Source organism: Octopus sinensis, unplaced genomic scaffold (genome assembly GCF_006345805.1).
Source record: "Octopus sinensis unplaced genomic scaffold, ASM634580v1 Contig20037, whole genome shotgun sequence".
Classification (NCBI taxonomy): Eukaryota; Metazoa; Mollusca; class Cephalopoda; order Octopoda; family Octopodidae; genus Octopus; species Octopus sinensis.
Window position 1 is genome coordinate 7,706 of NW_021836834.1, and position 17,295 is coordinate 25,000.

The window sequence follows — 17,295 nt, forward strand, 5'->3', positions numbered from 1 at the left end:
TTCTTAGAGTCTGATTCTTCACAGATTCCTGGTTTCCCTCTCTCATTTACCTTGTGGTCCCATGGTGAAGCAATATTCACAATAATTGCTTTGTCCTTTTTTTATCTGACGACAACGTCAGGTTTTCTAGCCACGATCAGATGGTAACACTGGATGGTCATGTCCCACAAGATCTTATACTGTTCAGCAACCACCTTTTCAGTTGATGCTCATACCATTTCTCACTTCTGCTCATGTCATACTTATGACAGAGCTTCCAGTGAATCAATCTGGCAATGTTGTCATGCTCTCTCTTGTACTTACATTCAATAATAATGTGGTTTATTGTTTCACCTTTCCTACCACACAACCTACAAAGTGGGGAACTCACTAACTTGTCAAGATTGAACATGAAATTGCTTGTTCCTGGTGCCTATTCTTGGATTGTGAAGAGAAGGACTTTAGTTTCCACTTTCAGGTCACTTTTCCCAGTCCATTCCCAGATCTTATTTTTATCAATTGTCATAGGTATTTCCCACAAGAATTGATCATACATATTTTTTTCTTTCCATTTTTCAGGGTATCCTTCTGTCTGTCTTGTTTAAGTTCTCCATTTTCCTTGCTTCATCATAGGACTTTTATCTTTCTTGCTCCTTCCATCAATCTCTCCTTTGAATTCTTTACATACCATGCCAGATTATTTTCCTCAGACTTAGCACACATTTCACAGTTAATGAGACCTCTACTTTGTCTCTGTAGTGATTGATACAACCAGTCTTTATAATAATAATAATAATTATAACAATAATAATAATAATAATAATAATAATAATAATAATAATAATAATAATAATAATAATAATAATAATTGCCCTGATGCAGTACCAGGCAGTGGCTCTCATGGCTTCTGATCTTAACTGATTGGAAGTGTTATCATGTACATTGTTTTGTCTTGGTATAAAAGATGGGCTACAGCAAATATTCTGCTCAAAACCACAGATTTGCTTGTCAGTTGTTTGACCTTAACCAGTTGAGCATGTCCCTTGGTGGCTGACGATATGTGCATCTCTGATCACGAGCAGAAGTAGTGGGGGAGCATCATAGCCATGTGTTGAGAGGGATTCTTTGGGGTTTGAATAATTCACCTCTGGAAACATGGGTGTTTCATTCAACATCCTTAAACAACCCTTATTCAGGGACCTTTTGAGTGGGATGGGTTACTCGACCTGAAGAAAATTCTAACTGGGCCCCACCTGCAAGGTCATGTGCTGTTTATTTTGATATGAGATTACCATGTCGCGCACATATGGTTGTGATGCATGTGCCTGGTGTACCCTTATCAGATGGTTAGTCATGATGGGTATACTGGGCTTCGTATATTTTACCCCAGTGTCACTTTGATGGCATGCACTACTCTCTCACTCAATAATAATAATAATAATAATAATAATAATAATAATAATAATAATAATCCTTTCTACTGTAGGCACAAGGCCTGAAACTCGTCCTCCGAGTTTTGTTTTGCAGCGGAGGTGAAATTGCTACGATGGCTTGTTGTGTTGTTGCTGGTGGTGGTGTCGGTGTGGCTGCTGGTCGTTTTCTTTCCCTCCTTCTCCGGTACAGGAGCACTGGTGGAGGAAAGAGAAGGAAAATCTTCGTTGACGTCAAAAGTGACGCCATCGTTGTCGCTTTTCTTTGGAACGCTCTTTCTTCCGTCCTTCTCCAGTACTGGAGCACTGGTGGAGGGAAGAGAAGGAAAATCTTCGAGGCCAGCGGATAAGGACAGCATAGGGTGTCCACAATTCCACCTAGTCGACTACACGGACCACAAATTCGTGATCTGTACGGTCGACTTAGATAGGCTACATAGACAAGGACCTGGCTACTGGAAACTGAACGCGTCGTTAACGGCGTGCAAAGCTTACAGAGACCGGATTAGTTTACTAGTTAAGCGGGTGCTCATGAGGGCAATCATCAACAACAACTGGTGGTTTGCACTCAAGAGAGCAATTAGAGTAGAGTCGATTAGGTTTAGAAAGGCTCTAGCGATTGAACGTAGGAAGAGAGAGCGGGATTTAGTTAAGAAACTAGACGAGGCTCTTGAGACTGGCATCGCGACTGACGTGTTGGTGGCAAGGTTGGCCCTCGACCAACACTTTGACACCAAACATGAAGGCTGCGTTGTCAGAGCTAAGGCACGTTCGCTAAGCAGGGAGGGGACTAGAGCCGCTCGATGGGCCCGCGTAGCGGAGGTGAAGCGAGGCAACAAAGCAACCATTCGGTCTTTGGTGGACCAGAATGGGCGCGAGGTTACCGAACCGAAGCAGATGTGTGCAGTGTTTCAGCGCGCTTTGCTCAACCGTTTGGGACGAGCGGTGGAACGGACAACGGTACAGACTTTGGTGTGTACTGGACGGCCTACCGCAACTCTCGGACAGCGAGGCAGAGTGCTGCGAAAGACCGATATCTGCCTGGGAAGTGGAGGAAGCAATGAAGAGTTGCACGAGAGGTAGATCGCCGGGTTTAGATGGTCTGCCCTACAAGCTTTACACTTCAATGCCAGACTTGTTTGCGGGCCTGTTGGCAAATGTCTACTACAAGTGGCAGCAAAACGGGAGAATTCCTGCTTTTGTCTGTCGAGGGGTGGTGGCTTTGCTGAGAAAGGACCCAAACAAGGGGTACGTTATAGGGAATTTTCAGCCCATCACTCTGCTCAATGCAGAGTTGAAGATTTTGGCCAAGGTGCTAGCCAAGAGATTGGCGCTTGTGGACAAGCTGGTTGGCAAGACGCAGACATGCGCCGTGCCGACCAGGTCGATACACGACAACCTCCATCTCATGCGCTACATCATAGAGAGGATGGGTAACGACGCTGGCGCGGGTGGGGCTTTAATCAATTTAGATCAGAGTAAAACCTTCGATAGGGTCGACCAATCGGTACCTGGCAGCTGTTCTCAAGGCAGCCGGCTTCAGTCCAGGCTTCTGCGGGTGGATCGCTGCTTTATACAGCAACATCTGCTCGGTGATACGGGTGAACGGTCACCTTTCGTAACCGTTTGACATCTCGCATTTGGTCCGCCAAGGATGCCCTCTCTCTTCTTTCTTGTACATATTGACTCTCGAGCCATTACTGCGCAAGTTGGAGTCTTTGAGGGGTATCCTGCGCGATCTAGGAGATGAAAACAGCGTGTCTGCCTATGCCGACGACGTCACCGTGATGGTGTCGGGCCACAGGCATATTGACCTGATTGGCAAGACGCTAAACGAGTACGGAGCAAAGCTTAACACGGAATAGTCTGTGGGCTTGCAACTAGGCACCTGGAGAGGCAAGCCCATGCCGTCTAACAGCGTTGTTGGGCGCTGGACAGCCGGACCCGTTAAACTGCTCGGGGTCTGGTTTGGTCCGGACATCCAGGTGGATAAAAACTGGGAAGAAGTGACGAGCAGGGTGGCACGTCTCACCCAGAAATGGGCCGAGAGTAAGCTGTCTCTGAAAGGTCAAGCAGAGGTGGCAAATGCGTACATCGCATCCGTCATCTATTACCGCTTGACCATCGTCCCTTGTCCCGACCGCTGGTTGACCAAGCTGGTACGCCTGCTCTTCGACTTTTTGTGGAAGGGTCAGGTGCCACTGGTCAGGCAATCCATCTGCTGTCAATGACCGCTGAACGGAGGCCTTGGCATGTCGTGGTTACTGATGCACAAACATGCGCTCAGGCTGCGACATCTCAAGCATTTCCTAGACGGTGAACAGGTGTGGTCGTCTTTTGTCAGACGCGACTTTCCGCAGCTCATCTCTTTGACAGAGCTGCAGACCTGGATCAAACGTAAACCGAGAAAGGGTGCTTGGCACCTCGAGTGCCGTCAAGCTCTTTCCGCCCTCCGCCAGGCAGGCAAAGCGATCGGTTTTAGTTCCACTCTAGCGTTCTATAGAGGGTTAGTGGAGGAAAAATGCGACGACGTTCTCGGGGAAACTCTAGGCGTTGATGATAACGAACTGAGCGGTCTGTTTGGAAGGACTTTCGGACCGGGGCCAATGGATAATTTCCAGAGGTCGCTCGCCTGGCAGTGCTACCGAGGGGCTCTGCCTGTTCAGGATAAACTCTACCGGCACGGAAGTGCCGTCAGCCGGGCCTGCCCGAGGTGTTGCCAGGACGACGAAACCGTTCTGCACGCACTCGTCCAGTGCCCGAGCATTGCTGAACTATGGGTTTATGTCGAACAACTACTGTCGCGTATAGGACGGATCCGGCTATCAGCTGAATCCATAGTGAAGATTGCCCCGCCGACCTCCTTTAACAAGGAGGGCAAGGCCATTTTCCTGTGCCTAGTGGCTATGGTGAAAGAGGTTGTATGGTGGACCCGTTTGAAAGGGCTAAAGTCAGACACTTTCTTCTTTGGTCAGGCCTCATCAACTTTTTCAGGTTAGAGAGGAGAGTGCTGTCTGATAGCAAGTTTTCTGAAAGGTGGGTGAATTGTGCAAGAATGGCCAGTATAAATGGACCAATTCTCAGGTTTCGCCTGTAATTGAAAAAGGTGTTATAAAAGGAGAAAGGGGCTCTCTACCCCCCTTTTTGACCAGGCTCCCGTTGGCTTTTATGGGTTTTTCCACCAGGAACCTTTCGTAACGCCTCCCCCTTTTGGGAGTTTTTCGTTGTTATATTATTTGATTGTTACACTGTTTTTACATGATTTTTTCACAAACGGACAAAACCCTTTGTAACCTTTCGTCCTGTTTTGTCCCTTTATGTTTTCTAATCATGTGTGTCAGCCCTTGTGGCCAATAAAAAGAATTTATTATTATTATTATTATTATTAATATTATTATTATTAATATTATTATTATGGGGTAGTGAACTTACAGAATCGTTACCACACCACACCACACCACACAAAATGCTCAGCGGCATTTCATCACCCATATGTTCTGAGTTCATATGGTCCCGAGGCTAACTTTGCTTTTGGTCCTTTACGGGGTAATGAAATAAGTACCAGTTGAGCACTGGATTTGATGTAAATGACTAGCTCCCTCACTTGAAATTTCTGGCCTTGTGCTAAAAACTTGAAATCATTATAGCTGCTGCTACTACTACTACTACTACTACTACTGCTGCTGCTGCTGCTGCTACTGCTACTACTACTGTTGCTGCTACTACTACTACTACTACTACTACTACTACTACTACTACTACTACTACTACTACTAATAATAATAATAATAATAATAATAATAATAATAATAATAATAATAATGATGATGATAATAATAATAACAAGATAGTTGTGTGCAAAAGTGCTACACCCTAGCAGTTGAGGGAACCTGTGGAAGAGGTAGACCCAGGAAAACCTGGGACGGGGTGGTGAAGCACGACCTTCGAACTTTAGGTCTCACCAAGGAAATGACTGAAGACCGAGTCCTATGGAAGTGTGCTGTGCATGAGAGGACCCGGCAGGACTAGTCAGGCCATATCCTGTGGCCCCTACCTGGGACGTAGTCGATCCACCTGTGCATACCTTCCTTCTTGTGACACTTGTGAAGACCTGCTGAGGCAGTGAAAATCAATCAAAATAGATGAACATCAATGGAATTTGTATCTTTGTGGTACCATGCCAGTGCCTGTGCACACAGAAAACCATCCGAATGTGGCCGTAGCCAGTACCGCATCGACTGGCCTCCGTGCTGTGGGAACATGGTGGCACATAAAAACACCATCCGAAGACCCGGCAAGACTAGTCAGGTCATAACCCGTGGGCCCTACCTGGGACGTAGTCAGTCCACCTGTACATACCTTCTTTCTTGTGACACTTGTGAAGACCTGTTGAGGCAAGTGAAAAACAATCAAAACAAATCAAAATAGATGAACATCAATGGATTTGTATCTTTGTGGTACCAGTGCCGGTGGCCACAAGAATCCATCCGAACGTGGCCGTATCAGTACCACGCTTGTTGGTACCAGTGCCGGTGGCACACAAGAATCCATCCGAACGTGGCCGTAGTCAGTACGCGCATCACTGGCCATCGTGCTGTGGGCACATAACAAACACCATCCGGTCGTGGCCGTTCGCCAGCCTCATCTAGCACCTGTGTCGGTGGCACATAAAAACACCATCCGAAGACCCGGCAGACTAGTCAGGCCATAACCCATGGCCCCTACCTGGGACGTAGTCAGTCCACCTGTGCACACTTCCTCCTTGTGATACTTGTGAAGGCCTGTTGAGGCAAGTGAAAATCAAAATCAAATCAAAACAAATCAGAATAGATGAACATCAATGGAATTTGTCCTTTGTGGTACCAGTGCCGGTGGCATACAAGAGAAAACCATCCGAAAGTGGCCGTAGCAGTACCGCATCGACTGGCCTCCGTGCTGTGGGCACATGACAAACACCATCCGATCGTGGCCGTTCGCCAGCCTCATCTAGCACCTGTGTCGGTGGCACATAAAAACACCATCCGAAGACCCGGCAAAAGACTAGTCAGGCCATAACCCATGGCCCCTACCTGGGACGTAGTCAGTCCACCTGTGCATACCTTCCTTCTTGTGACACTTGTGAGGACCTGTTGAGGCAAGTGAAAATCAAATCAAAACAAATCAAAATAGAGAACATCAATGGAATCTGTATCTTTGTGATACCAGTGCCGGTGGCACACACTTTGTGGTACCAGTGCCGGTGGCACACAAGAGAACCGTCCGAACGTGGCCGTAGCCAGTTCCGCATCGACCGGCCTCCGTGCTGTGGGCACGTACAAACACCATCCGATCATGGCCGTTCGCCAGCCTCATCTGGCACCTGTGTCGGTGGCACATAAAAAACACCTTCCGAAGACCCGGCAAGACTAGTCAGGTCCACCTGTGCATACTTCCTTCTTGTGACGCTTGTGAAGACCTGTTGAGGCAAGTGAAAATCAAATCAAATCAAAAATATGAACATCAATGGAATTTGTATCTTTGTGGTACCAGTGCCTTGGCACACCGAAATCCAATCCATCCGAACGTGGGTGGCCGTAGTCAGTACCACATCGACTGGCCATCGTGCTGTGGGCACATAACAAACACCATCCGATCGTGGCCGTTCGCCAGCCTCATCTAGCACCTTGTCCGGTGGCACATAAAAACACCATCCGAAGACGACCCGGCAAGACTAGTCAGGCCATATCCCATGGCCCCTACCTGGGACTAGTCAGTCCACCTGTGCATACTTCCTTCTTGTGACGCTTGTGAAGACCTGTTGAGGCAAGTGAAAATCAAATCAAATCAAAATAGATGAACATCAATGGAATTTGTATCTTTGTGGTACCAGTGCCTGTGGCACACAAGAAATCCATCCGAACGTGGCCGTAGTCAGTACCACATCGACTGGCCATCGTGCTGTGGGCACATAACAAACACCATCCGATCGTGGCCGTTCGCCAGCCTCATCTAGCACCTGTGTCGGTGGCACATAAAAACACCATCCGAAGACCCGGCAAGACTAGTCAGGCCATATCCCATGGCCCCTACCTGGGACGTAGTCAGTCCACCTGTGCATACCTCCTCCTTGTGATACTTGTGAAGGCCTGTTGAGGCAAGTGAAAATCAAAATGAAATCAAAACAAATCAAATCAAATCAAATCAAAACAAATCAAAATAGATGAACATTAATGGAATTGTATCTTTGTGGTACCAGTGCCGGTGGCATACAAGAAAACCATCCGAACGTGGCCGTAGCCAGTACCGCACGACTGGCCTCCGTGCTGTGGGCACGTAACAAACACCATCCGATCGTGGCCGTTCGCCAGCCTCATCTGGCACCTGTGTCGGTGGCACATAAAACACACCATCCGAAGACTCGGCAAGACTAGTCAGGCCATAACCTGTGGCCCCTACCTGGGACGTAGTCAGTCCACCTGTGGCATACCTTCCTTCTTGTGACACTTGTGAAGACCTGTTGAGGCAAGTGAAAATCAAAACAAATCAAAATAGATGAACATCAATGGAATTTGTATCTTTGTGGTACCAGTGCCGGTGGCACGTGGCACACAAGAAAACCATCCGAACGTGGCCGTTGCCAGTACCGCATCGACTGGCCTCCGTGCTGTGGGCACGTAACAAACACCATCCGATCGTGGCCGTTGCCAGCCTCATCTGGCACCTGTGTCGGTGGCACATAAAAACACCATCCGAGCGTGGCCGTCTGCCAGCCTCGTCTGGCACCTGTGTCGGTGGCACATAAAAAACACCATCCGAGCGTGGCCGTTTGCCAGCCTCGTCTGGCACCTGTGTCGGTGGCACATAAAATCACCCACTACACTCTCGGAGTGGTTGGTGTTAGGAAGGGCACAGCCAGTAGAAAACACTGCCAGATCTGACTGGACTGGTGCAGCTTTCGGGCTCCCCAGACCCCAGTTGAACCGTCCAACCCATGCTAGCATGGAAAGCGGACGTTAAATGATGATGATGATGATGATGATGATGAATACTTTTATATCAGAGCTACATAAGTTTACCTCCACTCTTTTTTCCGTTTTTTATAAATTTCTCCAATGGAATTTTTCAGTTTTGTTCTAACATTCTGATAACATTATCAAGACCTAGGAAAAAGAGCATTTAAAAACTGTCAGTGTTTTCTCAAATTAGAGAATAATTAGCCAATTTTCTCATCCTCTTATTGTCTGCTATTAACAGACCAGCATAGTCAGAGAGCAACCGTATTGGGTCATCTAATCACATCTAAATGGAGTATTTGCTGAGTGCTAAATTGTGTTGTGTGTCCACAGTTTCAACTTGTTGACTACTCAGGCCAAAAATTTGTGACCTGCATAGCTGACCTAAATAGAGCGCATAGATAGAGACCTAGATACTGGAAGCCAAACATGGACAGCATTAGTGAATTTCTTTTTATATTTGTTCATTGCTGCAATCATCAACAATTAGTTGTGAGTGCTCTGAAGTGAGCAATTAGTGCACAGATTATAATGTTTAACAAAGAAGTAACAGTAGAGAAAAATAGATTAGAGAGGGAGTAAATAAATAAATTAGAAGAGACAATTAGAAAATGCATCATAACTGAAAAAAAGATTTCATTATCAGAGCTAAAGCAAGAGCATTAAGACATGAAAGGGTTTGATAGGCCCATGTAGTTTTTGTATGATATGGCAATGAAAACATAACTCAGTTGTTGATGAACCATCCTGGTTCATCAAATGGATCTGGGTGAAATTATCTACCTGTTTGCAACCTTGTTCTAGTTTCAGTCAGCTTAAAATTCCAGACTGAACCAAACTTCATTGGTAAGTCTGTTCATCACCCCTCTGGTGGTATGGATTTGTTTTGCAAGCCCACTAACTTATTTAGTTGCATTTTGCTCAACCATTTGGAGAGTACAGTGAACCAGAGACAACAGTGGGTTTTTGTTCTCACCTTGACAACTTTCTACAAGCCCTCAGCAGAAGGTGATGAGGACTATGAAAAGTCAATAACAGTATTGGGATATGGTTGGTGGTAATTGCTTGGTTGGGCAGTTTGCTCTGTAAGCTTTAAGTAGATATGTCAATGTGTCAGTTGCATTTGGTAGAAAAATGAGGGAATGTCCACTCTTGCAACTGATCTAACAGCTTGTTATCTCTCTTTCATCCTTCTGTTTATTATATCATCATTTCCATTCTGCTGCTCCACACTATCAATATCCCCATACTCCCTAACTCCAGGTACCTCTGCCCCACTCATCCCAGTCCACTTCATAGCTTGAAGGTCCATTCTGACAACTCATCGTTATTTTACCTCTCTTTCCATTTCCACCTGATTACCCCAAACCTCACTTCTAAAAATGTGAGTAGTCATGTAGCTCCTCTACAGAATGGAACCTGTCCTGCTCTTTCCTTTTTTTTTCTCATATTTTATGACTGTCTACTCCTTATTCTCTTAACATACAGCTGCATGGCAACCTCACTGGTGCTGGCAGCATGAACAAAAGACACCTAGTACACTCTGAAGAGTGGTTGGTGTTAGGAAGGGCATCCAGCTTTAGGAAACATGCCAAGCAGACACTGGAATATGATGCATTCCATGGGCCATTGGATACTGTTAAACCGTTGAACCCATATCAATATGGAACATAGTTGTTGCATGATGATGATGATGATATACATGTTACCTTAAACACTGCATTTCTAAAACAGAATCATGAGTAGAATATTGACGCAACGAATCCTAGCAGGAATTGAACCATGCATCTCTTGCTCAACAAGATAAAAAACACAAAATCACTTTTACCACACTGAGCCTGCATTCTTCTATCACCCCCATCCATACATATATACATCTCTGTCTGTCTGTCCGTTTGTCTGCCTGTCTGTCTGTTTGTCTGTCATCTGTCCATCCGTCTGTCTATCTATCTGTGCATGTATGCATATGTGTATAAATATGTATATACACACATAGGCGCTGGCATGGCTGTGTGGTAAGAAGCTTGCTTTCCAACTACATGGTTCTGGGTTCAGTTCTACTGCATGGCACCTTTGGCAAGTGTCTCCTACTTTAGCCTTAGGCAGACCAAAGTCTTGTGAGTGGATTTGGCAGACGGAAATTGAAAGAAGCTTGTTGTATATGTGTGTGTGTATGTGTGTATATATATATATATGTGTGTGTGTGTGTGTGTGTGTGTGTGTGTGTGGTGTGTGTGTGTGTGTGTGTGTGTGTGTGTGTGTGTGTGTGTGTATGTATGTATGTATGTATATATGTATGTATGTATGTATGTATGTATGTATGTATGTATATATATACACACACACACTTACATATATATATGTGTATGTATTTGTGTTTCTCCTCATCGATGGTTGACAACTGGTGCTGTTGTGTATACATCTCCATAACTTAGTGTTTAGCAAAGAGACCAACGGAATATAGTCCTGGGGGCAAATTGTTCAACAAAAACTCTTCAAGGTGGTGCTGCAGTATGGGCACAGTCAAATGACTGAAACAAATATAAAAAAGAGTAGAAAAATACATACATACATATATGCATACATATACATGTGTGCGTGTACATACAAGTATGAGTGTATATGTATGGTTAATTCAATGTTTGTGCAATAGAAGCAAGCAACAACAAAAGAAGAAAAAGAAAAAAAAACACCCCATTCTAATTTTCATTTTGTTTTATTTATATTTATTTATCTATTATCTACATTTATTTATTTATTATTTATATTTATTTATTTGTTTGCTTGTGTATTTATTTGTTTATTTATTTATTACTTGATTGCTTATTTCTACTATGACAAGCAAGAGATTTGAGCACACTGGTTGTTTGTACACAACTAGTGAGATAACATCACAATACTGGACCAGCTGGATACACATCACTAGCTCAGAACAAAAGTGTCTGTTGGAAAGGAAAGCTTAAAGAAATAGACTTATCACATGAAGAGCTATCAGCTCTTGGTTTACAATAGGTTTTATAGTAAGTCATTCATGGAATCTTTGGCTCTGTTATCTTCTATGTTTTGTATATCTGATAAAGTAACTCAAACAACTGAATTCCCAAATATCTGTTGGTGTTTGCTTGACCTTTATTTCTTTTGATTTTCTTTTGTTTTTCTGAGGTTTTTTCCCCCTATTGTAATCAGTACAAGCTATCTGTGGGTAATTAGTCAAACTGGAAAAAAAAAATGGTATCAAGAAGAATGGAAATTGTGAGGGTCATGAATTCACTGTGGATGATTATGTGGTAAACAAATTTCCTTCCCAAATATGCGGTTTTGGGTTCAGTCCTATTGTGTGTCTCTTTGGGTATCTTCTACTCTAGTCCCAGGCCAACCAATGACTTGTGAATGGATTTGGTAGATAGAAACTGTAAGAAGACCACGAGGTGGGAGTGCTAAGCAGTGATGTGTATAAATGAAATGTTATTACATCATCATCATCATCACTGTCATCATCGTCATCATCATTGTTTAATGTCCAGTTTCCATACTGGCATGGATTGGACGGTTTGACTGAGGACTGGTAAGCCAGGAGGCTGTACCAGGCTGCAATCTGATCTGGCAATGTTTTTACAGCTGGTTGCCCTTCCTAATGCCAACCACTCCGAGAGTGTAGTGGATGCTTTTTATATGCCACTGGCATGAGGGGCACTCAGGTGGTACTGGCATCAACCACATTTGAACAGTGCTTTTTATGTGCCAGTCAGGCAGCACTGGCAACGACCATGCTTGAATGGTACATTTTACATGCCACCAGCATGGGAGCCAGTCAGGTGGTACTGGCAATGACCATGCTCAAATGGTGCTTCAAATATGCCAATGGCATATTTGAACTTGTAAACAAGCCATTCACTGTATTTTGTCAAGGAGAAAATTTCTCACTGTAGACAAATGGCGTAAATATACAGAGAGATTGCCTCTCTTATCAACTTGTAGTGCCATTGTCCAATTTCTATGATTGAAGAGGATAGGTGGCACTACAAACTGATTTAGGTGTATTTGCACCATTTTTCTACTTGTTTACAAGTTCAAATTTATACCAAGACATTGTTTTGTCTTGATATAAAAGATGGTCTATAGCAAATATTCTGCTCAATGCCACAGATTTGCTTGTCAGTTGCTTGACGATAATCAATTGAACATGTCCCTTAATGGCTGATATGTGCATCTCTGATCATGAACAGAAGTAGTAGGGGAGTATCGTAGCTATGTGTTGAGAAGAACTCTTTGGGATTTGAATAATTCACCTTGGGAAACATGGGTGTTTCATTCATTATCCTTAAACAAGCCTTATTCAGGGATCTTTTGAGTGGGATGGGCTACTCAACCCGAAGAAAATTCTAATTGGGCCCCCAACTGAAAGGTCATGTGCTGTTTATTTTGATATGAGATCACCGATATGAGATGCACATATGGTTGTGATGCATGTGTCTGGTATACCCTTGTCAAATGAGTAGTCACGGTGGGTATACTGGGCTTCACATATTTGTACCCCAGTGTCACTTTGATGTATGTACTGTTGTCTCACTCAATATTAAGAATAATAGTAATGGTTTCACATTTTGGTACAAGGTCAGTAATTTTGCTGGAGATGGTAAGTCGATTATATCGACTCCCAGTGCTTGACTGGTTCCTATCTTATCGAAGGATGAAAGGATGAAAGGCAAACAAAGAAACAAACAAATAAATAAATAAATAAATGAAGTAAAACAAATTAAAAAAATAAAAATAAAAACTGAGAAAAAAAATATATCAGACAGAATTAAATTAATGAATTAATTCCACGCTCTGAGAAGGAAGTATAACATTCCACAAAAATTGTCTCTTCTGGGTGTGTATAATTGTTACTATATTTTTTTGTTTTTTTTGTTTTTGCTTTTTTTGTTCTTATTTCAAGGAAGCCTTTAGTATTTTCTGAGGTCAAACAGACTGTTAAGTGTAGATATAAACAGTGTGTAAACAATAATGTAATGGCAATATACATGCATATATACATACATACATATGTGTGTGTGTTTGTGTGTATGTATATATATATATATATATATATATACATATACCTACACACACACACGTATACATACATATATACATACACACACATGCATATGTACATACACATATATACAAGTATGCATATATATACATACATATATACATGTATATACATATATATACATACATATATATCCATATATATTTGCACACACACACATGTAATTATATGGATGCATGCACACACATACCCATAGCGTATGTATATATATTTATCTATGTACATATATTGTGTATGTATACTATTTATATATATATATATTTGTGTGTGCATACATACCTACATACATACATGCATACATGCATACATGCGTCATACATACATACCTACATACATACATACATATATATATATATACATATATATATATATATTATATATATAATATATATATATATATATATATAATATATATAGTATATATATATACATCCACCAACATACACATACATTATCTAGTAAACGATCTGATAAGTTAGATGGAGAATATATTGCAGGAAGCAGCATTAAGTGTAGTTATAGGAGAAACTGCACTCAGTGCTTTAGTGTGATGGGGTGGGTGGGTGGGTGGGAGAACGGTGGGGGAGAAAGTGAAGTGGTATGTTGAGGTATTACAGAGTTTGTCAGTGGTGTTGTTGTTGTCGTTGTTGTTGTTGTTGTTGTCATTGTCGTGGTTACTGCTGTTATTGTCTTTGTAGTTGCTGTTGCTTTTGTTGTTGTTGTTGTTGTCATCATTGGTGGTGGTGGCGGCGATGGTGTTTGTTGTCTCTTTCGGAATGGAAGGGAAATATCTAAGAGTAAGAATCAGGGACTATAAACAGGAGACTGTACTAAATCCAGAATTCTAGTATCAGTGATTGACAGGTTATATATATACATGTGTGTGTGTATCGTTTATCTTTTACTTGTTTCAGTCATTAGACTGTGGTCATGCTGGGGCATTGCCTTGAAGGGTTTTTAATTGAACACATTATATATATATATATGTGGCTGTGTGGAAGTAGCTTGTTTTACCAACCACATGGTTCCGGGTTCAGTCCCACTGCGTGGCACCTTGGGCAAGTCTTCTACTATAGCCTCAGGCCGACCAAAGCCTTGTGAGTGGATTGGTAGATGGAAACTGAAAGAAGCCCGTCGTATATGTATATAATATATGCATTTGTGTGTTTTGTGTCTGTATTTGTCCCCCTAGCATTGCTTGACAACCGATGCTGGTGTGTTTATGTCCCCGTTACTTAGTGGTTCGGCAAAAGAGACCGATGAATAAGTACGGGCTTACAAAGGAATAAGTCCCGGGGTCGAGTTGCTTGATTAAAGGTGGTGCTCCAGCATGGCTGCAGTCAAATGACTGAAACAAGTAAAAGAGATATATATATATCGTAAATCCTTGAGTATAGTCTGCCCTTGAGTATAATATGCAGGGGATTTTTAGAGGGTTGTACTTCTGAAAAACCTAAACCTTGTGTATAATATGCACCCCTTCTCGAACTTGAGTCAAGGAAGCCTATATAATGTCCTTGGTTTGTAAAAGTGTATATGGTAACGTCCTTTATTATTATTGTATATATAACATAATGCAAATGTGTAGCTTTTTTGTGCAATTTGTTTGCAGAAAATAAAGAAATAACAGTAATAACAGTAATAACGTTAAATAAATGTTGCTTATTACAAGTTATGGATGATTCTTTTATGACTTCATTGCTTTCAGGCTTAGCTTAAGGTATTTTCGCGTCCAACATCACAAAATGCCTCTGAATAAACATTGCTGGACAGCAAATAGAGTCTCGGACATTGCTTAGAAAATAATTTTCATTTTTAACCTCGTATATAGTACACACTAGGGATTTTGACCTTTAAATTTTGGGAAAAAAAATGTGGATTATACTCGAGGATTTACGGTATAATATATATATATATATATATATATATATATATATATATATATATCTATATATATATATATATATTATATATATATATATATATATATATATATACAATGGGCTTCTTTCAGGTTCTCTTTATCAAAACAACTTAGAAGTCTTTGGTCAGCTGAAGGTTGTTTGTGGAAGACCTTGCCCAAGGTGCTACACAGTGGGACTGAACCCAGAACCATGAGGTTGGAAAGAGACTTCTTACCACACAATGTATGTATATATGCATGTGTATATGTATATACCTTTCTCTGTCTGTCTGTCTGTCTATCTTGCTATCTATCCTCTCTCTATCAATCTCTCTATCTATCTATCTATCTATCTATCTATCTATCTATCTATCTATCTATCTATCTATCTATTTATCTATCTATCTATCTATCTATCTATCTATCTATCTATCTATCTATCTATCTATCTATCTATCTATCTATCTATATAAATGTATAAGAATAATATAACATGAGGATGGAGGATATCAAGCTTTAAAAGTAGATCCCATCATTAGTTTCTGCACCATACACCATACACTATGCCATTATAGAAGATCATTCTCTATAATTACTGTATAGTTGAATATAGTTGAATATTTTTCAGCAACAACCTTGTCTGGGAACTTTGTTAGATGGAAAATAGTTAAGTCCTGTTGGATTTCTCTGAATTCTCTAGGTATATGATGGTTTTAAATGCATGTTATGAGTTTTTTTTTTACCTGAATTATACTATATAGATATGTGTGTGTGTGTTTATATATGTATATGTATATATGTGTGTGTATATATATATATATATATATTATATATGTATGTATGTATTTATGTTTGTATGTAAGTATGTATGTATGTATGTATGTATGTATGTATGTATGTATGTATGTATGTGTGTGTGTATATATATATATATATATATATATCTGTAAAAGTAATGTGTGACAATTATTTGGTAGCCATGATAAAACTCCACACTGTCATCTCTTCAGTTATGCAGCCATCGAAAAAATGCTATGAAAATTACAAAGAAAATTACTGCATGATGACCATTATAAAGACAAAAGAGCTATTTGAATGACCGCTAAGTGAGGGAGGGAGTAAAAGTAAGTGGGTTAAAAAGTTCACCATTTTTAATCAATATATATATATATATATATATATATATATATATATATATATATATAATATTATATATATATATATATATATAATATATATATATAATATCTATATATATATATATATATATATATATATATATTATATATATATATATATATAGGCGCAGGAGTGGCTGTGTGGTAAGTAGCTTGCTAACCAACCACATGGTTCCGGGTTCAGTCCCACTGCATGGCATCTTGGGCAAGCGTCTTGCTATAGCCCCGAGCCGACCAATCCCTTGTGAGTGGATTTGGTAGACGGAAACTGAAAGAAGCCTGTCGTATATTGTATATATATATATATATGTGTGTGTTGTTGTTTGTGTGTCTGTGTTTTGTCCCCCTAGCATTGCTTGACAACCGATGCTGGGTGTTTACGTCCCCGTCACTTAGCGGTTCGGCAAAAAGAGACTGATAGAGTAAGTACTGGGCTTACAAAGAATAAGTCCCGGGGTCGATTTCTTGACTAAAGGCGGTGCCCCAGCATGGCCACAGTCAAATGACTGAAACAAGTAAAAGAATAAAAGAAAAAAGAATATATATATATATATATATACATATATATATACATACAGATATATATTGTGTCAGATTGCTCTTGGGTGCTACTGGTAACATGTAGTGCAGCACAAAATGTTGCGTTGTTGGGTCGTCAGTGACCAAACTGGCAATCCTATCAAGCTTGCTTGGTGAGGAAGGTGACTGTTGGAGA

General features: G+C 41.4%; 1 long non-coding RNA gene across 1 annotated transcript in view; it reads right to left on the reverse strand.

Annotated features, from left to right (window-relative positions):
* Positions 1-599: 599 nt before the first annotated feature.
* Positions 600-17,295, reverse strand: part of LOC118762053 — a 24,689-nt gene continuing 7,993 nt past the window's right edge. The window contains exons 2-3 of the long non-coding RNA XR_004997841.1: positions 15,679-15,692; positions 600-721 (exon numbers count right to left, since the gene is read on the reverse strand). This is a non-coding gene — a long non-coding RNA (uncharacterized LOC118762053). The remainder of the gene's footprint in view (positions 722-15,678; positions 15,693-17,295) is intronic.